Source organism: Pogoniulus pusillus, chromosome 4 (assembly GCF_015220805.1).
Source record: "Pogoniulus pusillus isolate bPogPus1 chromosome 4, bPogPus1.pri, whole genome shotgun sequence".
Classification (NCBI taxonomy): Eukaryota; Metazoa; Chordata; class Aves; order Piciformes; family Lybiidae; genus Pogoniulus; species Pogoniulus pusillus.
Genome location: NC_087267.1, coordinates 38711308 through 38735910, shown reverse-complemented (window position 1 = coordinate 38735910; position 24603 = coordinate 38711308). Strand labels below are relative to the sequence as shown.

Genomic DNA, 24603 nt, shown 5'->3' with positions numbered 1-24603 from the left:
CTGCTTGAAGGGAAATCCTTGCCTGCAAGTCTGGCCCTGTGCTGAGGAAAGACAGTTACAGGACTTCCACTGACTGCAACAATCATGGGGAAGAGCCAATCATTATGGTGCTTTGCAGGGCTTGCTCTGTGGGAAATAGGAAGATGCCATCAAAACAGACTTCCCCTATGTCACGTGTGTAAATTTCTATCAAAGCCTGCTGAAGGAAGTAATAAGCACATGTTAAGAAGAAAAAAAATAGAATGTGGATAGCAGATAAGGATTGATAACAAGAAAGTAGCCTTCAGCTCCTGATGCATGAGATAGGAAAGAGTTTTTGGGAACAAGTCAGGGAACATAACCCATGTGTCTCCCAGACACTGGCAAAGTCTTTCTGTAGGCTGCTGTCAAAGTCCTGTGCTGGTGTCTAGAATGCAGTGTCTCTTCTAACTCTTACACCTATTTGGAAAAGAGATGTAAGAGTTTCTTCCACTCCCTCTTGGCAATATTTTAGCTTTAATCCTGAAGAAGAGGAATAGTTAACCTCCCCCCACCTCAAGAAAAATCAAACCAAACAGCCGACATACAAAACCCTTTCAATTACAAAACCTGAGCCAAATCTAATAATGAACTTAGAATCATAGAATCAACCAGGCTGAAGAGACCTCCAAGATCATCCAGTCCAACCTATTACCCAGCCCTATTCAGTCAGGCTGGGCCTGATCCCTTGGCCATCCTGTAGGTGCTTTGTGATGGCACTCAAGATGACCTGTTCCATCACCTTGCCTGGCACTGAGGTCAGGCTGACAACTCTGTAGTTTTCTGGCTCCTCCTTACGACCCTTCTTGTGGATGGGTATCACACTGGCCAGCTTCCAGTCTTCGGGGACCTCTCCAGTGAGCCAGGACTGCTGATAAATGATGGAGAGTGGCTTGGTCAGCTCAGCTGCCAGCTCTCTCAGAACCCTAGGATGGGTCCCATCTGGTCTCATGGACTTGTGAGGATCCAAATGTCGCAGCAGGTCCCTTACTTCTTCCTCATGGATTAGAGGGGGACTGTACTGGTCCCTGACTCCATCCACCACTTCAGGAGTCCAGCTGTCTTGGAGACAACCTGTCCCACTATTGAAGATTGAGGCAAAGAAGGTGGTAAGCACCTCTGCCTTTTCCTCATCCTTTGTCACTATATTCTCCTCTCTATCTAATAAGGACTGGAAGTGGTCCTTGGCCCTTCTCTTGCCATTTCACAATCAGTATGATCTTCACTTTTATAAATAGGGCCAGACAGTGAACGCTGTGCTCTTGGGACATGGGCTCACAACTCATTTAGGGTGATGTAAGATGGCATGTGCAGCTGAGCTGCTGGCTTCCTTGTGCTGGTGCTGCTGATCCTGTCACTGTGTGCTGAGTCAGAGCAAATGCTGATTCGGCTGAAAACTAACCTGCCAGAAAAAAAACCCACCAAAAAAACCAGTGGGCGTTTAGCTGTGTGAGTGGCAGAGATGACTCAGTGTTTAGTCTCTGGGGGGTTAGAAGAAGTGCAGAAGGTTTTGGGACCCACCAAGCAGAAGGCTGGTCTCATTTCTAGAATAGAGAGTTCTGGAACCTGAATTTACACTGAGATAATGGCAAAGGGATTATATTTCATGATGTAGGAAGAAGAAAATGAGAGGGACCTCTGTGTGTGTGTATGTTAAAGAGGTGTGTGTGTGTATGTGTGTGTTAAAGGTGTGAAAGAACTGGATTGCTGCTCTCCGTTGTGGAGGTCTGTGCTCTGGCTTCAAAGATGTAGTTGCCATTTCTCCAAGGAGAAGTCTTTGCTGGCTGTAGGATGTGTTTCCTGTGACAAAAAAATATAATAATTTGGAAAAAAAATTACAATTCAGCTGAGGGGCTGTTCCCAACCAGAAAAAATTCTTTGACAAAGAACTTTTACTGCTACAAAGTGAGAGCAGATCACTCATCCCAATTTCCCTTGCTGATAGGACGTTAAACTCTCTTATCTGTTGTGTTTTATGGTCAAGAAATGCAACACACAGCAGAAATTGTGTATGGTGATACTTGAAGGTAATTGGAAAATACCCACAAAAAATGATTGGAACCATATTGTTTGGTGGTGAAAATGTTGGGAAGCTCAATTTTACTTTGTTTAGATTTTGTTCCATAGTAAAGGTACAAATATTTTCCAGGGATGATCCTTACAAAAGTGGCTAAGGGGGATTGGTTGAAAGGATATAACTGAGTACAGGAGCATCAGGAGAAGAGATTTATGTGAACAAGGTGAGCCAGTTCACAACACTGACCCTCTTCTAATTACCAGGGTAGACACAGGCAGAAGAGATGTCTCTTATACAGTAATTACTAATGTGGGTTACTAATGTTAATCTTATAATCCACTTTGATGAAAAAAACCTACTTTGGGGAAGGGGTGGACTTTTGCTATGAGGTTGGAACTGACCAGAAGGCACTCAGAGGTATTTTTGATGTAGTCAAATATGGTCAGAAAATTGAAATGCATAAGCTGACAAAGCTAGGCTAAGTGAGTGCAAAACCTGAAGATGCCATTAGCATAGTTGCTGATGGTTTGGTAAAGTACAGTATACATTTAATGGTAAGAAAATCAGTGTCTAAATGATCATTCTGGAATCATACTGTTCCAGAAGACTAAAACGCACTGAGATGGTGAGTTCTAGCAGCAAAGTCAAGGGTAAAGGAGATTTAGACTTCAGCTATTGAATCCTAAAGTGTTATTTTCCCATAGCATTCTTTATGGCATGCAAAATGCTTCTGGTTTTGTACTTCAGTCTCTGAAGTTTCTCAAAGGAAGATCTTCACAGAGACCAGCCATGTTTTATACACACACAGGGGTGGTGCCATGTCTTTTGAGAGATGTACGTCAGAAATGGGTGACTTCTGATTTTTTTCCCAGGCTTTTATATCCATGGCTCCCTCCTGCTGGTAGGTCAGCAGTGCTTATCAAGTGCTGCTTGTTTCTGGTTAGCTGCTTTTTATCTCCAGCTCAGTGGTTCCTTAAAGCAAATGAAGAAAAAAAGAAAGAATTCCCAAGATATTTCTTTTCTTCTCTGTTTTGTTTGCTGTTGTATCAGCCAACCTGAAAAAGAATTCAAACTTCTCTTGAAAGGAAAGAAACAGAGGCCCTAACCATTCTCCTTTGCAGTGTGATTTCTGCTTCCGTGGAGGGACTACGAGTGGATGTGCGTCTCAGGGATGCTGGGGGCAGGCTGCTCAGTAGAACTGGAGTGGAAAAATGATTCAGCTCTTCATGCTGCACCTTGCTTGGCAATCACCTGCCCTGCAGACCTGCTGATGAGCAGCTTGTCTTGCCTTGTGATGAATGTCAAAGTGTGCTGGTTAGTAAGTTAATGGCTGTCTCTCTTACAGCTGCTCAAGTAACAGCTGAACCCCAGCCAACTGTCTCTTCTTCCAGCAGGCCGGACAGTGTGACTTTCAACTAATGCCTGGGTTTGATTGCTGAATATAGGCCTCACCAGGACTCTGATTTCTTTTTCTTTTTCTTTTTTCCCTAGAAACCACTATGCTCTTTGTTAACTTGAGTATTGTGTTCAGTTCTGGGCCCCCCAGTTTAAAAGGGACGTTGAGATGCTTGAGCGTGTCCAGAGCAGGGCGACGAGGCTGGGGAGAGGCCTTGAGCACAGCCCTACGAGGAGAGGCTGAGGGAGCTGGGATTGGTTAGCCTGGAGAAGAGGAGGCTCAGGGGTGACCTTATTGCTGTCCACAACTACCTGAGGGGTGGTTGTGGCCAGGAGGAGGTTGCTCTCTTCTCTCAGGTGGCCAACGCCAGAACAAGAGGACACAGCCTCAGGCTGCACCAGGGGAAATTTAGGCTCGAGGTGAGGAGAAAGTTCTTCAGTGAGAGAGTCATTGGACACTGGAATGGGCTGCCCGGGGAGGTGGTGGAGTCGCCGTCCCTGGGGCAGTTCAAGGCAAGGTTGGACGTGGCAGTTGGTGCCATGGTCTGGCCTTGAGCTCTGTAGTAAAGGGTTGGACTTGATGGTCTGTGAGGTCTCTTCCAACCCTGATGATACTGTGATACTGTGATTCTCTGTGTGGTGAGAAGCAGGGGATCAAAAGACATTGCTCAATCCTGCACCAAAGTAACATGTCCTGTTAACGTCAAGGCATCCTTTTAGGGATGCACAAACTAAGTATTATAAATAGTTCAGCACTGAGCTCTGCAGTCCTGCTGAGATAGCTGTGATTGATGATCAGATTCTCATTCACCCTAACTGCAAGGAGCCATAATGTGAAAAAAGAATCAATTCCCCTGTCTTTTTCGTTTTGCAGTATTTTTAATTGCCCTTAAAGCAAACCCTATTTAAATGTTTGTGGTCTTTTCTGAAAAGCCATCACTTATTTCTAGCTTTTAAATGAAAAAAGAAAAAGGAGCAAAGCTGATTTGCAGCACTGCCCATGAACTGCTTTGCTAAATAAGGGAAAATATTTCCTTAAAGCCTCATTATGTGGTTATGCAGGAGTTGTGGCTCTCACTGGAAAAGGGAGAAAAAGTCAGGACCTCAGTATTGCAGAGAAGAGTTGGAAAATGAGAACCTTGAAAAGCTAAATTCTGGAAAGTTAAATGAACTGGAGCTAAGTTGCATAGTGTTTCAAGGTCCTGCGGCACTAAAATTAGATGTATGAATTTGATGGGGTGTAAGCAATGAGGCCTGACTCAAGGTTTTGGAAGGCTTTCTGTGGGTTACTGAAAGTACAATTTGACAAACTTTTCTGTTATTCCACATTAGCATCTACACTGTGGATAGTCTGGAGGGGAGACCCAGTGTCACCTCATTGAGCACGACACATTCTGGAAGTAGAAGTAAATTACTGGGGCAATATTCTGCTTTCACAGGAGTTTCTAGCTGGCTAACCATAACAGCTCCAAAGAACTCTGGCTCTCTAACTGTCAAAATCAGCCCAAAACGTGTTAACATGTTCCCTGGCATGGACTTGACAGTGTAAATCAGCACAGGATGGGACATTGCAGAGGAAGCTGTGAATGAACTCCCGTAGCAGTCCACCAGTTAGACAGTAAAGATGAGTGGAAACAGTTTTGCCTTGGCATGACTACAGCTGGGTACAATTAAAGACCTACCATGTTATGAGGGCACATAGTACCCTCATAATTCTTCAGCACAGCAGAAAATGAATGTGAGCTGAAAACTTGCTCCAGTCATCCATGTGTAATCCAAGTCTGAGATCCTGGTGTTGTGGAAGTTGCTGAGCAATGAACAGTTAAGTGTTTCATACCATGAAATGGACTTCTCTCTCTTTTAGCTGTGTTAGTCACCTAGTCTAACCTAAAAATCTAGTTATCAAGACAGAGATGATCACCCTTTGAGACTAATTTTTTCACATCCTGAAATGGTGATGTGATTTTTCTCCTGCCCATTTTTTTTCAACAATGTCCTGGCATAGAATTATAGGCCAGCCATGGGCTACAGGCCACTGGTTTGTATTTGTGTTAGTATTAATATTAATTTTGCTGTTCCAATAGAATCATAGAATCAGTCAGGGTTGGAAGGGACCACAAGGATCATTTAGTTCCAACCCCCCTGCTATGGCCAGCGACAGCCTATGCTAGATCAGGCTGGCCAGAGTCTCATCCAGCCTGGCCTTAAATACCTCCAGGGATGGGGCCTCAACCACCTCCCTGGAAACCCATTCCAGTCTCTCACCACTCTCATGCTCAACAACTTCCTCCTCACCTCCACTCTCACTCTCCCCACCTCCAGCTTTGCTCCATTCCCCCTAGTCCTGTCACTCCCTGATAGCCTAAAAATTCCCTCCCCAGCTTTTTTGTAGGCCCCCTTCAGATACTGGAAGGCTACAAGAAGGTCACCTGAGAGCCTCCTCTTCTCCAGACAGAACAGCCCCAACTCCCTCAGTCTGTCCTCATAGCAGAGCTGCTCCAGCCCTCTGATCATCCCAGTGGCCCTCCTCTGGACACGCTCCAGCATGTCCACATCCCTCTTGTAATATGGGCTCCAGAACTGGATGCAGTACTCCAGCTGGGGTCTCACCAGAATGGAGTAGAGGGGAAGAATCACCTCCCTCACCTGCTGGCCACACTTCTCCTGATGCAGCCCAGGATCTGGCTGGCTTTCTGGGCTGCAAGTGCACACTGCTGGCTCATGTTGAGCTTCTCATGCACCAGCATCCCCAAGTCCCTCTCCTCAGGGCTGCTCTCCAGTCAGTCCCTGCCCAGCCTGGATTTGTGCTTGGGATTGCCTCGACCCAGATGCAGGACCTTGTACTTGGTCTTGTTGAACCTCCTGAGGTTGGCTTGTGCCCACCTCTCCAGCCTGTCCAGGTCCCTCTGGATGGATCCCTTCCCTCCAGCCTGTCTGCTGCACCACACAGCTTGGCGTGGTCAGCAAACTTGCTGAGGGTGCATTCAGTGCCTCTGTCCATGACACCCACAAAGATGTTGAACAACACTGGTCCCAGGACTGATCGCTGAAGGACTCTGCTTGTCACTGACCTCCACCTGGGCATGGACCCATTGACAGCCACTCTTTGGGTGCAGCCATCAAGCCATTAAATCTGTTTTCATTTCAACCAGTAAATCTGCTTTATTTTCTCCGGTCCCCTTTCAGGCTGGGGAGGGGTCTTCAGGCAATAGAGCAGTTGCTGCAGTTTAGATGGGATACAGGCTAAATGTAGACAACTGACTGTAGAAGGATTCGATCTTATATCAGGCAGATGTTTAACTTTTAGCTATCTAAAGTAAAATAAATCTAGTAAAGTAAATCTAGACCCATCACTGGAATTAATCTCCACTGAACTGAATTATATCAGCTGCTACACGAACTGTGAGGTTGCTCTGCAGTGCTGTGTAAGCTGCAGTGCTGAAGGTGTGTTGATAAGGCTGGGACATGGCAGTGGTAGAGCTAGGTCTCTACAATGACCTAATTACCCTGGAGAAGGGACCTAAATCTTTGCTTCTGAATTGCTGAAGTAAAACGGAAAAGCAGCAGGAGCACAGCCTTAGTTTTTAGTTCTGGAGAGCTATTTGTGAATAAAGAGTTTTATTGTTTTGCTTGTAGCAGCTTCCCACAAAGGCATGTTATCACGTAGCAGAGTCCCTTCCTATCCAGGGAATAATTAACACCAGGCTCATGCCAGTGTAAGCTTTCGCCTATGATATATGGAGGATGAAACCTAACACATAAGCCTGTGTGCAATGATCAACTTGTAATTTATGGCAACTGTTTGTCAGATGGGCTGGACCTTCTATCTGGATTTAATTTCCCAGGGCAAGAAGGTGAGTGTTCAATTCATGATTGCTTACAAAGTGCGTGATTACAGGGTGGCTGCATTACCTGGGCAGGAAAGACAGCTGTGAATGCATTTCTTTTTTCATGTTGCACACTGGGTCATATCTCTTGGGCTCAAATCAGTAGTTAGTGACAACCTGGGAACCGTGCCTGGGCAAAACTCTGATCTCTTCCTTGTCTTGCATTTCCTCCAAATCTGTGGACTCATGAGTCAGTTGATTAGACTGGTATAGCTGCTGACATAACACGTTACCCTGCTTCTTGAAGAGAGTTGAGTGTTGCTGCATCCAAAGCTCTGCCTACTGGTGTCACAACCTCAGCTCATACTTCTATCCAGCCTGGGTTCTAGAAATGCTAACAAATTTGAATTTGCAGCTGCCTAAAAAGCTGCCTTAGCCTTTGGGTAAATATGGACTTAAGGGGAACTGTGCACTGAGCAGGGCTTGACTAGATTGTGCCACTGGAGATCATTTTGACTGGTATTAGCAGCATGAATAGAGAAGAGCCTAGGACCTGAATGCAGCTGATGGCTGAGTTAAATCTAAGCTGTTTCTCTGTCATTTACTTAGCTCTGGCTGCCTTGGGCTGCTTGCCCTTGGTTTTATTTATTAGTTATTCTTGAAGTGGAAATGGACTCTGTGGGCTTGGAGGCAACCCAAGACGACAATACTGGATGAGACTTCATCATCAGAATATACAGTTACATATTTTCCTTGTCAGGTTGTGATTTAAGATCTTGGTTTGTTCAATGAGCAGGGCTATTTCAGACACATAACACAGTTAAGTACTCACAAAGGGCACAGTCCTATCCTGAGACAAGTGGTTGCAAGTCAGGCAGTAGTTCCTCAGCTAAACCTCCCAATCATGACCTCCCTCTGAGGTTACAGGTGCTGCAGTTTTTTTTTCTTTCTTAAAAATGGAATAATAATAAACCCAAGGAACATTTCCAAAGCTGAGTATTGATGAAGCTTCAGCTAAAAAAGGTAAAAAAATTGTTTTCTTTGCTATGAATTTCAAGGGTTTTTTTCCACCCTTGTTTGAAAATATTCAGCCATCTGGTCAGAAAAGACATGAGATATTGCATGATATTGGCAGCAAAGAGTACTCTGAAAAACAACTAATGGGAGAAGGAAACAGTTTCACAGTCTTTCTGTGGTTTGATAGATTTTGGGTTTCCAAGGTTTCTTGTTCCCCCACACAGAAGGCCCTTGAGTGAAATTAGTACTTGTATAAAGCAGAATTTGGTCATGATCTTTGTATAAGTAAGTGCAGCTCTGACAAAGCCCAGAATTGATCAAAATATTTCTATTTTTACTTCCCTTCTAGGATTAATTAGATTCAGTGGGAGAAATACACCTTTTCTTCATTATGAGGACCCTTCCTTTGTAGCATTGTGTAGAAGTGTAACAATGAGAGTCCGGGCTAGAAACATATTTTCTGTCAATGTGGCCACTTTGGTTAAAATTCTGCCTCACAGAAATCATGTGAGTTGAAGTCCTCCTACAGATAATTTCAGCACAATTGCCAATATCTGTAGCTGTTATCTCTCTTCTTTTGGGGACAATATATGTTGGTATATATGCTGGAGACTTTGAATTGGGGTAATCCCTTCCACACTGATACCTTATTTCATTATAACTCTTACCATCTGTATCAAAAGCTCAGCCTCTGAGGAAGTCAGAGTCTGGAAGGGAAAAGCTGAGCTTAAAAGTGAGCTAGACTCATGGTCTAAGTGATGGAGAAAACAGGAGCACACAGGCTTGGGTCAATAGTGATGAGGAAATGAGGATGGGCTTGCCTTCTCTTCCCCTCTGGAAGACAAATAGCTAGCTGATATTTTTTCATATAATGACATCTCTCAAGAGAGAAAAGGAAATGTAAAGCAAATGCATTTGCTAGGAAATTGTAGAGGTGGTGACAGGGCAGCAAAATGATACAAGTTGAGATGAGTGAGCATCACCCAGGTGTCCCTCATATAGCAGTATTGTTCCTTTTCTAATATCTTTCTGTTGCCTACTGCTGTAGGGCAAATTCACACACGAAATGAAAACTGATAACCAACAGCAGAGGGGCAGGAGTGGAAGCTTTGCAGAACTCTCATGTGTGTGTCTGGTTTTAAGCATATGAATAATTCCACTGAAGTTTGAAAACCAATGTTTTGTTTAGGATGAAATTTGTGCTTAAATACCATGCACAGTAGGTTAGGGAATTCTGCAAATGGCAGAGTTAGTACTCTGACATAACTGAGATGTTGGGAGTTCTGGTGGATGAGAACATGAGTCAACAGTGTACACTTACCCAGAAGGCCAGTCCCATCCTGGGCTGCATCAAAAGAAGCATGGCCATCAGATAGAGAGAGGTGACTCTGCCACGTCGCTCTGGTAAGACCTCACCTGGAGTACTGTGTCCAGCTCTAGAGCCTTTAACACAGGAAAGACATGGACCTGATGGAGCAGGTGCAGAAAATGATCAGGAGGCTGAAACACCTCTTCATGAGGACAGGCTGAGGCAGTTGGGGTTGTTCAGCCTGGAGAAGAGAAGGCTCCAGGGAGACCTCATAATGACCTTTCAGCACCTGAAAGAGGCCTGCAAGAAGGCTGTAGAGGGGCTGTTTCCAAAGGCCTGTAGTGATAGGATGAGGGGAAATGGTTTGAAATCAGAAAAGAGTGGATTTAGATTGGATATTAGGAACAAGTTCTCTACCATGAGGGTGGTGGAACAGTGGAAGAGGTTGCCCAGGGAGGTAGTTGTGGCTCCATTGCTGGAGGTATTCCAGGTTAAGCTTGACAAGGCTCTGAACAACCTGATCTATTGGAGTATGTCCCTGCTGACTGCAGGGGAATTAGACTAGATGACCTTAGGAGATCCCTTCCAACCCAATCCATTCTATGACTCTCTATATTATTGAATTAAACCCCTTTATTTCCAGTACACTGAAGATTTTCCTGTAAGTGCAGTGTTGAAAATAATGCATTGCTTGGTGTTCTTTACAAATACTGCATCAGCTTGCTGCTCATTTCTTACTGCCTTTTGTGGGTTTTCATTAAAAAAATACTTCTTTTCCTGCATACACTCATCTGACTCTTTAAGAGTAACTCATGATGTCCTTTTACATGCTTTTAAAAATGTAACTGGTCTAGTAGAGTGGACAGGATACTGCTGTGGGACTGTGCTACTGGAGAGGAAATGGGCTGCATTGATTCCTCAGATGATTAAATCTGGCTATGGTTCAGGTTCTCACTGGATTAAAGTGGACAGCTTTGTTGTGAAATTGTTTTACCTTTACACTGCTCCACATGAACCTGCTGGAAGCCCTGCAAGGATGAGGTGGGTGATTTGGCAACAGTTTGTGGACCCTTGAGGTCTCGTTTTCCTTGTGGATACTGTAACTGCAGAAGTTAAACTTGGTTTGAAGTGGTGACTCAGTGAGGTGGTGGTCCTGCAGAAGGACACACACAGGCTTTAGGATGCACTTGCATATGCCCCAAAATGTTGATGTTACACTAAATGATTCACACAGATTGGAGGACTCTCACAGATAAATATACTGTGTTTACCCTAACATTTGATCCCTTTCTCTCATTTTTTCTCAAATACATGACTCTATTTTCCCACCAAAATTGTCACAGAATCAGAGAATTGCCTAGATTGGAAAAGACCTTTAAGATTACTGAGTCCAATCATTAGCCTAACACTAATAACCCCTACGAGGAGAGGCTGAGGGAGCTGGGATTATTTAGCCTGGAGAAGAGGAGGCTCAGGGGAGACCTTATTGCTGTCTACAACTACCTGAGGGGAGGTTGTAGCCAGGAGGAGGTTGCTCTCTTCTCTCAGGTGCCCATCACCAGAACAAGAGGACACAGCCTCAAGCTATGCCAGGGGAAATTTAGGCTTGAGGTGAGGAGAAAGTTCTTCACTGAGAGAGTCATTGGACACTGGAATGGGCTGCCCGGGGAGGTGGTGGAGTCGCCGTCCCTGGGGCTGTTCAAGGCAGGATTGGACGTGGCACTTGGTGCCATGGTCTAGCCTTGAGCTCTGTGGTAAAGGGTTGGACTTGATGATCTATGAGGTCTCTTCCAACCTTGATGATACTGTGAACTAAATGGTATCCCTGAGCATTAAGTCTACACAACTCTTAAATACCTCCAGAACTGGGGACTCCACCACTCTGCATGTAAGATAAATGATTTTACCCTACTCAGCTGGTTTATGTCTAATGTAGTTATATTTTGTTGAGTGTACAAATCTCAGGAGTACCTGAGGTTTTTGCTGTGTCCTCTAGTTTGAGAATATAAAAACCAAAAGAACCCAATTTTAGCATCTTGTCTTGCATCTGACAAAGAAAGGATGTGACAAGTCATGACAAGAAGTGAATTCACTTAGCTGGTGCTTAAGGAACTGCTGAAATTTGGCACAGCATTGGTGTAGGGGTTCATCAGGAGAGCAAGGCACAGAAATAGAAAGGAAAAAGAGTTGTGTTGGGGGATGGAAAGATGAGTGGCCAAGGGAAGCAAAAAGGTTCTGCCTCAACACAAGGGGGAACTTCTGTACTGTAAGGGTCTTGGAGCACTGGAATAGGCTTCCCAGAGTGGTTGTGGAGCCTCCTTCTCTGGAGACTTTCAAGACCTGCCTGGATGTGTTCCTCTGTAATCTGTGTTAGATAGTATTGTCCTGCTCTGGCAGGGGGGTTGGACTCGATGATCCCCTTGGGTCCCTTCCAACCCCTAACATCCTGTGATCCTGTGAAGCCTGAGGAAAGCTTCTGTGTCTGTCGAGTGGAGGCTGTCTGAGACCAGGATCTGTTCACTTGCCTTGAAGCAGCTGGCTTTTCTGGTTGCTGTCCATCTCAGGTCTGGAAATTTCTGATGGCCTCGACTCCATTGCAAACAAAAGCTCAGCAATTATCCCTGTGGATTTAATACATCTGTTGAAATGCTACAAGTCCCTTATGTAGTTTCCTTCTTGGGATTTGCTTCTAGGCTATTAAATGGTTATACCCTGAAATCTTTTTGTGCAGACTGCCTTCTGAAAAGGCAACAGTCAGCAACATCTACACTCAAAACCTGTGAAGCTGCTCTTTTCATTTACGAGTCTTAAGCCTTGAATAGCTGGGAATAAAACCTCAAGGTTGAAAAGGAGGAGGAATGAATAAAATTCAGCATATTAAAAGTTATAATTAGAACTGCAATCAACTGTGATACTGTCAGGCATTCTCAACTGTAATAACTGTGTAGCTCTGAGGAAAAAAGCCTAACCATATTTGTAGTGAAATATGAGTCTTGTTCTTGGAGAAGGTTTTGGCTTATTACACAGTGCCAGTGTGTATGAATCAGAGTTTGCTGTCCTGAGATCCCATGGGTGGCTTTATCTAGTGTCCATAGGCACACAATGTTTGCACCAGATGTACCAGTCGATGTTTGAGAATAAAAGGCACTGAAATTTACTTTCCCCAAAACAAAAGCTGGTTTGCGTGTATGGAAGTGACCTTGCACAGACAGTTCTCTGTCAGTGTGTCTGGAGGTTACTCTGTGAGTGTGGCAGAATGTAGGCGAGGGGCACCTGGACTGCTGGGAGTTCTCCATCCTGATGGCATTGCAACACGTGGGGTGTACTGGAGCACCTGGCATCTTCCGTTGTTACCTAAGGCTTTCTTTGCTGTAGAGAGGACTCAGTATCATCGTGTGACTGGACTTGGAAGAGCTTTTAGTAGTCAGTGTGGGCATCGCTTTCAGCTCTTGGCTAAAATGGGATATGGAAATTCCTCAGAAATGTGGCACAGGGAGTCAATGTGTAGCTGTTCCCTCTGTAAGGCTGCCTGTTTGCTTTGGACTCTGACTGTTGAATACTGAACACAACATGAAGATTTAGGGAGTTCTCTCTTTTACTGTTTTGTAGGCAGAAACCCTGCAAAAACAACAGGGGAGGAGGGGGAGGGAAAACACTGACAAATCTAAAGCGTGAGGCACTGCACCTCTTTCTGTTGATATGAAAGAGTGGCTAAGGGGTAGATTCCCAGCAGTTAGCAAAGCAAATGCTTAAGCTATGGATCGGATCCTTTAATAATTTAAGTGTCCACGAATCCTACTGCTGATGGGCCTGCACAGGATCATGAATATTGGCATTAAACTTGACATTTTTTCCTTAACCTTAACATTTTAACGCTTGATCTTTAAAGCAAGTTGGCTTCAACACTGCAGGCTTAATTTCTGAGACCCTCCTTCAGCAAGACATTTAAGGGATTAGTTCTTTTTGGGTTGACGCGAGGATACGCCCAGTACTACTGCGACCTTGTGCTCCATCGCTAACTTGCGCATGCAGTGATCTGAAAGTCTCATGCCACAAGCAAGAAGGAATGTAATAATGTTATTTATTGAGTACTGCAATGGCACTTTCTGCTTTGGGAGAGGTAACCTCAGGAAAAGGACCTGCCATTGAAAAGGGAGGAAACAGCTGGGTCTCAGAACTCATGGGAAATCTGATTCTTGCTGTGCAGAGACAGTGAGGGGAATATTTGTAGAGTAGTGTAAAATCATGGAATCGTTTTGGTTAGAAGAGACCTTGAAGATCATTGAGTTTAACCATTAACTCAACACTGCCAGGTCACCAGTAAACGATGTTCCTCAGCACCACATCCATGTGTCTTTTAAGCCCCTCCAGGAATAGTAACTCGGTCACTTCCCTGCCCAGCCTAAATTACTCCTGGTAGAGCACTACCAGGTGGGGAACAGAACTGAAACTTGTTCCTGGTCTGGTAGAGGAAACAGCATCCTTCCTTTGAGGAAAGGACATTTAGTTTAGTCTCTTTCTGGAGGCAAATATCTGCCCAGACTCCTTGGATAAGAAGAGCACTCAGCTAGGTCAAGGATGAGCCAAGAAACATGGGTAGTGTGCTGAAGAGGAAGGATATTAAAGGAAGTGTTTCTGTCCTCCTGAAAGCTGATAACAATACAGCATCACATACACGCTGCCTCAGATAGTAAAAGTGTCACTGAAGAAATTTAGCCATCTGGGAATTTTTTTGTTGTGTTTATTAAGCTCAAAGTATTTTTACATGTGCATTTAAATGATTGTAGCAATTGAGACTCTTAAAAAAATGACAAAAGCCAAACCTTCATGGATGAAATCCTTTAGCTGTAAGATTTTCATCTTGTGAATAGTAAAGAACAGCTGTAAAGTATAGAGTGGTAGTAATAAAAGTCATTGTTAGTTTGTCACACTATAGATATTTGGCTGTAAATGTAAGAGGAAAAAGAGACTTATAGGAAGCTCTTTGCAGTTAATGGAAAAATATTCACTGCATGAAACTGGATTAAACCTGTCTAAATATTACTGCTAGGTAACTAAAAGACTGGGTGACTCTGTAACATTAGGACAACGAAAAGAAGTATATTTATAAACATTTTAACTACCATTTTTTCACTTCAGTTTTATTTTTAATCTTTTTTTTTTTGTCAGAAGATTTAGCAGCTCACTGAAAAACAAAACAAAAAAGAAAAGATTTTTCCTGACCATTCTTGTCTAAAACCTTTTTAAGAAACAGCAGGGATTTGCACATAATTTGTTTGATTTTTTGAGACTGAAGAGTTAAAACACACCCCCACATTTCTGGGTTCATCAGAATTGCTTTCCTGTCAGTCTGGAAGGACATGTAGGGGTTAAAGGAGGTGGGAGAGATGAGGTTCTCCACCTATGTGTTGACACGTGCATTGATTTAAATCTTTATTTTTATATTAGACCTTTAATTCTTAGCTTCAGACTGTGTAAGAAACTTGGAAGCACTGAGGAGTGGGAAAATCCTGAGTTGTCCTTTCTAGCTGTGGAGCCTGACTGGGTGGATATGCCTCACCACAGCCCTTTCTCCTGTAGGCTGTACCCAGGTGTGAACATGGATGTCACATCATGTTCAAACTTGCCCAACTTCTAGGCTCTGTTGTAACTTGCTAGTGTGATCTATGAAGCTTTACACTGAAGGATCTTCAGGACAGTTTTATGTTTCATCACCTCGTTTGACAGCCTTGTATCCCTCCTGCTCTTGTGAGAAAGGAACATGGAACATGATGGCTGTGATGAAGAAAAGGGAGTGATAACAGAAATTGATAGGATTTTGCTTTGATTGTGGGGTTAAACCTCAGTCTGTGTAAATGACACCAAAGAACTCTCTGAAAAGAAAGGCTGGTCGACTGAGGTGAAAACACAATGTGATGAGGTAATTAAGGTTTGAAGTGATCTTTCAAAGCAGTGCTTGAAAGGGTCAACCACTTCTGCTTGTTGAGAGTGTAATGGTCAGGGTTTCTGTTGAAGACAACCCCAATTTCAAGTGTTGTGCAAACAACAGGGTTTTTCATAACCAGAGCTATTGGACTTCTTTCAGTGTGTGAAATGGAATGGGATTCATCTCTTTGAGTGCTACTTGTGCCATTGGTAGCACTGTCATTTCCAACCTGTACCCACTTCTGTCTTGTATGAAGTCCACTCTTCACATGTATTGACCACACAAGATATTGCATCACATAGATGGCTGGAAATTGGATGAGATGGATCCATCCTTCTTCTCCTGGTGTTCATCCAGCAAGATGGTGAACACTTAGAGTTAGAGAGCTGGGGAAGTTGTTTCTTGGAGAGGTACAAAGGGCGTGATGTGTGGACACTGAATGCATTCAAGAGGATGCTTTAACTCCTGGTGACACAAAAAGGAAACTTGGTAGAGTGTGAATGGACATAAGACTTGCCTTCCAGTTCAGTCCTCTCACTAGGTGCTAGAGTTGCCATTCCTTGTTGAGGATGTAGTATTTGCTTTCTAAGAGCCCTAGTGCCAGGGACTTCCACTGACACTCTCCTAGGAAGAAAATGGAGAAACAAGAGTGACTTAGAGTGAATTCATTTTAACAGAGGTTAATTTTCAAGAGGAAAGGCTCTGAACTCTCTTTTGGGCTCCTTTAATATTTGTAGAGCTTTATGAGGATGAAAGGCTGTGTGTCCAAGTGCTCAATGGTACAGTTCATAGAGACAGCAGCTGACATGCTGCTACCATACAGTAAGCCACTGTGCTGCTGACAGGTCTATTACAAATCAGGTATGGCTGTGGCTTATTGCACTCAGCATCTTTGTAGTAAGGATAAAGTGGTTTAAGAGTTTTGTGGGAGACGTAGCATTTGCACCAATTTCTTTGCTCTGCACCAAAGACAATGCTGGTTTCAGTGTAGCTGAACTCCACGCTAATACAGGCTGAGTGCAGAGTGGGTTGAGAGTAGCTCTGAAGTGACTTGGGTGTATTGATTGATGAGAAGCTTGCCATAAGCTGGAACTGTGCTCATGGAGCCCAGAAGGCAAACTGGATCTCAGGCATCATCAAGAGGAGTGTGGCCATTACCACATAAGATGTGAGGGTTTGTGTGCTTGGGTGCTACCAAAACACCTCTCTTGAATGGGAAGGTGTTTGGAATATCGACCAGAAAATTATTCTAGTGTTCCAGGTAGTAACTTGCACCTCCTTATTATGGGATTAATTAGCTGTGCTTTTAGAAATCTGTTCACGGTCCTGAGGTCTTTGCCTCTAATTATTTTGACATCACTGTTTTGTCTCAAACGTTTCACCTCTTCGTCTGGGCGGCACTTTCTTGCCTTCAGGCAATTTCAGTGTCAAAGCTTTTATTTTCACTCAACTATGACCTGAGTAGAATTTCTTCCTCTAATTCTACAAAAGAGGAAAATCGACACCTCAGTTTCTCAGTCTCCTACACAAGGTAGCACAGTATTTGCTTTTTATTCCCAGAGTAGCAGAGTTAGTTAGCAGTAGTAAAATATGGTCCTGTTCTCTGTTACTGGAGGAGTAGTGGAAGTAAAATGACCGAGGATATTGTTTGCTCCTTTGTTGTTATTTTGCCTTTAGGATTAACGATGTGCTACTGAAACTGGAGACTTAACAATGGCTCATTCTCTGTCTGTTGTTGGATGCTGCTTTTTAAATCAGTCTCCAGGTCTTCGAGCCAGTTTTTTTGAGGAGTTATGAAGACGTCTAAGTGTTCTCTCCCTTCCCCCATGCTGGCATGGCCTATGAGAAGGGAAAGGACTTACATGAAGTCTGATCTAAGTGCTGACCCAGCCTGAGCAGGATAAGAAGGAGCTGGAATTACTGATAGGAGTAATCTGAACAAGAATGAATATTCAAATAGGAAGTGCTTTGGATCCTTAGTTGACTCTGTAGTGAAATTTTAATTATGCCCTTTTGTGACTAGCCCTAAATTGCTGCTTTCACAATTTTCCAGTGGGGAAGGCTAGATGAAATAATACATTAAATAATGCTAGTGTTTCATCACTGACATTTCTTGGGAGTGAGGCTGCTCTGAGTTAATTTCCACGAGAAGCACACTGTGTCGTTTTCTGCTTTGCTTCACCTCCCCCTAATGCTGCCAGAAAGGTGCTTGCCCAGTAGGTGACTCTGTGGCATGGGCAGGCAGCTGCAGCCACAATAGGCAGATGAGCTGCCATCCTGACTTCAAGAGCAACATCCTGACTTCAAGAGCATCCTGACTTCAAGATGCAATTGGGAGAATTGAAATCTTTGTCTGAATTTTCTTATTGTAGGTGCATGGTTTAGGTTTTGCAGTTATTTGTCTTCTCTGACTGCGTAGGGTAATGAAGATAAAACCTGCGTTACTGCCTAGGAGTTAAGCAGCCTGTAAATAATTGTGCCTTGCCTCTGAGTTTTCCATGTTTCAAACAGTGAGGCATAACACAATATGCTGCAGCCCTTAACCGTTGGCAATTTAGGACATTAACAAGTCTGTGTGTGAACATTTAGTTGTAACGTCTGTGCCCTGTGATGAAGGGCTTTGAAAGAGTGTGCTTTTAAGGTATTAGAGATGCAGAGATTTAAGTGGGAGGCCCAGTGATTCTCTTAATGCCACACAATAGCTCAAGCTGGTGACAGAAGGAGGATCAGGAGCTGTAAGCCCTATTCCCAGTGCTTGCTTTAAATGCTAATGAACATAGAATTCCTTAAGGCGAAGCCAAACCCAGTTTGTATTGTGAAATATCCAAAGAGGGAAACTCAGGATGTTTATAAGCCAGTTATCTTCAACCCTACCAGACAGTTAATGTCGAGTCCCAGTCCTGACTCACTCTTCTATACCATTATGAATAATCAAGCTGTGAAATGATGGAAATACCTCTAGTTATTTGTTTCACTCTCTTGTGTTCAGCAAAAAACATGCAATGAATGCATACCTTAGGGTGACTACCAAAACTACCTACAGCCCAAAGAGCAAGAAACAGCATTCATTCTTAGAATCATAGAATCAACCAGGTTGGAAGAGACCTCCATGATCATCCAGTCCAACCTAGCACCCAGCCATATCCAGTCAACTAGACCATGGCACTAAGTGCCTCATCCAGGCTTTTCTTCAACTCCTCCAGGGACGGTGCCTCCACCACCTCCCTGGGCAGCCCATTCCAATGCCAATCACTCTGTCTGTGAAGAACTTCCTCCTAACATCCAGCCTAGACCTCCCCTGGCACAACTTGAGACTGTGTCCCCTTGTTCTATTGCTGGTTGCCTGGCAGAAGAGACCAACCCCCACCTGGCTACAACCTCCCTTCAGGTAGTTGTAGACAGCAATGAGGTCACTCCTGAGCCTCCTCTTAGATGTACATTTACATTGTACTTATTACTCCTCAGGAAGAAAAAGAAAACTGTATGATTGATTAGATAGGATATTGGAGAACAGTGCTTAGAATATGAGTCAGTGACTCTCTAGTTGTTATGGTACCCAGATGTGTATGTTGTGGACGTGACTAGTGGCTTCATTTGGATAAATACATGTGAGTAATTCCCTATTCCTTTCTGCCATGCAGAAAAGAGCATCTGCACTCTCATTATTTATCTGTGAGCAGCACTTTTCATTTAATTAAAAATGTCAAGGTAAAATGATCTTTTCTGGGAGTAGAAATGGCTTTTGTATGCAAAGGGTGACGTGTGCTTCAAAAACATTAACACATCTTAATTAGTGAACATCATGTTAAAACTACTGTACTGCACCAAACTGTAGAGATAATACTCTGGAGGAGATGACAACATTTGATTAAAAAAAACCTTGATTTTTTTTGGTCAGCCCGATTGGTCTTTTATTGGTGATTAAAGCATCTTCTTTTTATGTGGTATAATATGCTGTTGTGTTCTAAAGCTCTTTGTGGGTGCAGATGAAGTGTAGTGTGTAGGAAGAGATGAACTGTTGTATCATGTCTGCGTTTGGCACTTACCCCTGTTTTTCACTTGGTCACTTCTCAGTTTGCTATGTTGGTTGTTAGCCATAATTAAATCCTCAGCAGCAAATCTGATTTCCAAATGGGTGTGGGGTTGAATGTGTTCCTCCTGCATCTTCTTAGATGGTACTGCAGAGGCAAGACTGTGAGGCAGCAAGCAAAAAATGTCAAGTGTCTCTAGTAGGAGGAGTGGAGGAGGGAAACATAGAGCAGATAAGGATTAGTCCTGCCAGTCCTACAGACCTGAATAAAAACACCTACTGAATTCATTGAAATGGCAACTGCCTTTTTGGGATATGATCTCCATTCCCTTTCTCCTGGTAGCGTGGCTCTGGGAGGGTATATGTTGCAGTTGCAAAACCTTTAGTTTCATGACAGAAGTACTATGGCAGGGCAGTAACAGAAGGGTTGCTATTTCTAGTGTTACATGTCATCAGGGGACCATATCACTTAAGGAAGGCTCTTCTCATTCATATTAACCTCTGGATGCTCAGACTGACTTGTGCTATAAATAGACATTACCAAATGGCTTCTTGTTCTTTTACATGGCTGAAGAGGAGTCTATAGCCTTTAGGTTGTCAATATTTGGTAGATAGCCCAGGTTCACTGTCAGTACATCTTTTAACAATATTTTAAAAGGAGCAGCTGCAGTAAGATTAATAAGTTTGAAAGCATCAGCTGATGAGAAATGGTGTTTTTCAGCAAGTCTCAAAAAGGTATTTTTTCTGAGGTCAGTGGGATGACTTGCTTGAATAGAGACCATTAGTCATTGTATCTGGCTCTGTACATCCTTAATGAAGCATGTGAAAATGGAAGTTGCTGCATCTAAAAGGGAGGCACAGATTCAGAGTTGCTGAATAGATGTTGTTGCACTGCCTTTTCCATGGTGAGAATGGTTGAAAAAGAGTCTGCAGTCTGAGCTGGGCTGCTTTTATCATTTAGTGTTTTTCATCCAGTGATCTGATTCATTGGACTTTCTGATGTGTGGTGTTGCAACAAGCGATTGATAGTGCCAAAGGGATGCTTCCCTACAAGCTGTGTATGCACTAGACTTGGACATTCGTCCCTGAAAGAAAGATTGACCAGGACAAAACTGGACTGCAGAACCTGATCCACTGATCCTCATTGCTGTCTACAACTACCTGAAGGGAGGTTATAGCCAGGTGGGGGTTAGTCTCTTCTGCCCGGTAAGCAGCAACAGAACAAGGGGACACAGTCTCAAGTTGTGCCGGGGGAAGTGTAGGCTGGATGTTAGGAGGAAGTTGTTGCCAGAGTGATTGGCATTGGAATGGGCTGCCCAGGGAGGTGGTGGAGTCACTGTCCCTGGGGTTGTTAAAAAAAAGCCTGGCTGAGGCACTTAGTGCCATGGTCTGATTGACTGGATATGGCTGGGTGCTAGGTTGGACTGGATGATCTTGGAGGCCTCTTCCAACCTGCTTGATTCTATGATTCTATGATGATCCTGCTCATAATTTTAGTGGGACCAGAGCATGGCTGAAGTCCAATGCTTGGGTCAGAGCATCAGGAATTTCTATACAGTGTGCCTTTGTTCTTACTGGAACTGAGACCACTGGAAAGCAGCTGAAAAGATCCAGTTGTAGTAAAGGACACAAGTTTTTTCTTAATGTATTTGTGGACCAGACAACCAGGACTTCTTTGGGTGAAGAAATAAAAGCAATTGTATTATCAAAACAGGGGCATAAAAATATCTGCATGGAGAAAAGTAAACAACCAGGTGAATCACAGAATCATAGAATCAACCAGGTTGGAAGAGACCTCCAAGATCATCCACTCCAACCTATCCATCCAGTCCAACCTATCCAAACAAGGTCATCCAGTCCAGCCTTATCCAATCAACTACACCACAACACTAAGTGCCTGAAGGTCTAAAGAGGCATCTCTGACTAATGTGTGAAAAATAGCAAACAAATTTGGGGAATTATATGTGTAATGTAAAAATGTGATGTTGTCTGGTGATGTTGGCCGAAGTGGATCAAGGAAATGGAGAGAGCTTTTAGACTCTTAGAGAAGAGAGAACAATGTTTACTTCACATTAACTCCTTTACTGATGATGTCTTAAGTATTTTGGGATGAAGGGGTACTCAACCTGTGAAATATCTTTGTGGAAGATAATTAGTAAGTGGTGAGGAGCTTGTGCAATAGTTGGAAGGATGGTTTGAATCCAGAGAACAGATGTTTAATTAATTTTCATAGCGTTTGATACAATAACGAGTAAGGGAAAATTCTGAGAAATGGGAAAAATAATTTAAAAAGCAATTGTGTTGTTCACAAAAAAGTCTTGGCTATAGCTGGTCCATAAACCTGAGCAAAACAGTGTAGCAAATTATGGAGAAGAGAAAATCATTATCTAGCAAATAGCAAAATCATGGCTTTCACTGTAACAAATGATGTCAGACAAATTTAATTGCTTTTTCTGATAGAGACAAATCAGCAGATGAGAGTGACTACAGCTTATGTTATTTATGTCTGCCCTGTGATAAAGCACTTGCTATCTTATTGCATTGAAACCCTTTCCTAAAGTAAATTCAGCCTGTGTTTGCAATCCTATCGTGTGGATTGATAAGTAGCTGAGGAGCTATAAACAAAGCAACGATGCATCCAGACAGAGGTTCATAGCAGGGTAAGCAGTTCACAGAGGAAAAAAGCATTTCTATTTAATATTTTTTTTGATAAGGGGAACTTTCAACTACCCTGAGAAACTGTGCACTAAACTGGAAATACAGGAAACAGTGAGGAAAAAGGAATAACTCATGCCATGGTGGTATTTGATTGCTGTATGTGTAACTCAGTGGTGGAGTATCCAATACGTTATTTTTACGCTGTCAATGTTTTGCTGTATTTCTTTAGGATTTTAGGTGTACACACTGAAAAAATAATGTGAAACTCTTTGTTGTTTCAGTGAAATCGTTTGTTTCAGAATCCTTGTTTTAGAATCATTTGGCCACTGTGCACAGAAATGGTTGGTTGTGTCTCAACAGAAGAATCGTGTTGCTTTATTCGAGAGCAGACTGAGCCAGTGTGGGCCAAACTTACAATGGCAATCCATTTTTTTCCCTTACATCCTTTTCAGGGTGATCAGGCTGTTCCTGGACACTTAGACAGTTTTTAGTCCATGCACATTTGATGATTTTAATCTGATAGTTCCACAAACCTAATACCACACGTACTAAGATGTGACCCTGGTAAGAGAGTACTCAGGTCATAGCCTCTTAGCTGTCAGCCCTCTTCAGATGCATGCTTAGTTCTGAGGTTGGGCTGGATCCTAGAAGAACATTCCACATTTTAGGGTTTAAGTGTGGGATATGGGAATAAAAACACATGCTGGAGTGCCCTGCCATGCAAACGCAAGTGCAATGCCATGCAAGTGCAAATGGCAGTCATCTCCCAAGTGACCTGATCCCTTAGAATCATAGAATCATAGAATCAACCAGGTTGAAAGAGACCTCCAAGATCATCCAGTCCAACCTATCCCCCAGCCCTATCCAATCAACTAGCCCATGGCACTAAGTGCCTCAGCCAGGCTTTTCTTCAACACCTCCAGAGATGGCAACTCCCCCACCTCCCTGGGCAGCCCGTTCCAATGCCAATCACTCTCTCTGGCAAGAACTTCCTCCTAACATCCAGCCTATACTTCCCCTGGCACAACTTGAGACTGTGTCCCCTTGTTCTATTGGTGATTGCCTGGCAGAAGAGACCATGCTAGCTAGTACCTACCAGTTATAAAAAAATGACTTTCTAATGACTTCTTAAAGAAGGAAGGATTGTATTAACCAGAAAAAAAACTACTTCCAATGAATAATTCAAGTATCTGTAATAAAAATAATCTGAATGACGTGTTCTGTGGAGAGCAGAAACCTGGAAAAAAGGAATGTCTGAAGAGATCCAGGCATAAAGAGTATGTGTCACAGTAACAGTGTCACAGACTAAATTTGCTAAATAGTGCAGTAAAAAAAATATCAGTTTGGTGACAGAAAGTGCTAGTCTGTCTCCTGGTGGCTTTGCCTGAAGAAATGAAAGGTGTAAATAAATAGCTTAGGAAAACATCAATAAAAATTCAAATTTGATTCAAACTCAATTCAACTTAAATTCAAAAATTCGATTGCAATTCAAATAGATTGTAAATGGTTGTAATGAAGAGGGAAAGTGGAACGTCATAGAATCGTAGATTGGTTTAGGTTGCAAGGGACCTCAAAGATCATCCAGTTCCAACTCCCCACCATAGGCAGGGACACCTCCCACTAGAACAGGTTGCTCAAGGCCTCATTCAACCTGGCCTTGAACACCTCCAGGGAGGTAGCAGCCACAATGTCACTTTTATTCTGCTAGTTTATGACCCCCTAAATGCTGAGTTGAAGCTGAATTGCCTGAAATACCAGCAGCATGAGATGAGGACATCTCACTTCTAACAGGGTGATGGATTTGAGATAGCCTAAGTGAGTGAGAGTGGCTCATGGACTCTTGGGTCCATCTTTATATGCTATGATGACAACAATGGAGATTTCCCAAGCATTGTCTTTTCCCCTGGGAAGAAAAGATGTGGCATAAAACTGTTTTCCTGGGAAGCTGGGGTGGATTTAGATATTCTAAATAAAATACAGCTGTCCTGAGGGACACTGCTGATGGAACCACTGCCATTGAAAACCTTTACAAATGCAGGTAAGCCTGAAGCCTTTAATTCCTTTTCATGTTGCCTTAAGCACCTCTATGTGCCATGGTGGAGAGTTAGCAGCCTGTCATGGCCTTCCTGAAGTGTGCATCCATTAAGGTCCAGCTCTGACAGCACCCCACGTTGCTAAGGCTGCTTGAGGGCTGAAAGCTTTGTCCCCTCTGACATACAGCTCCCGCCAGTGTCTGAAGCCCAGAAGACTTTAATGAGTCTGCCTCTCACAACAGTGGAGGTGAAGGGCTGATTATAGGCAGTGTTTAGGCTTCAGGATCATTAAATTCATCGAGCAAATGCATCCTAGTTCCTGTGAGGATGTTTTGTTTTGCAGCCAAAGAGACTATTCTCCAGCTGCCTTTGT

At 43.3% G+C, this 24603-nt stretch overlaps 1 protein-coding gene across 2 annotated transcripts in view; it reads left to right on the top strand.

Moving 5' to 3' along the window:
- The window catches only part of ELAPOR2 (endosome-lysosome associated apoptosis and autophagy regulator family member 2), a 117695-nt gene that overhangs the window by 6920 nt on the left and 86172 nt on the right, over positions 1-24603 (top strand). The window lies entirely within an intron of this gene.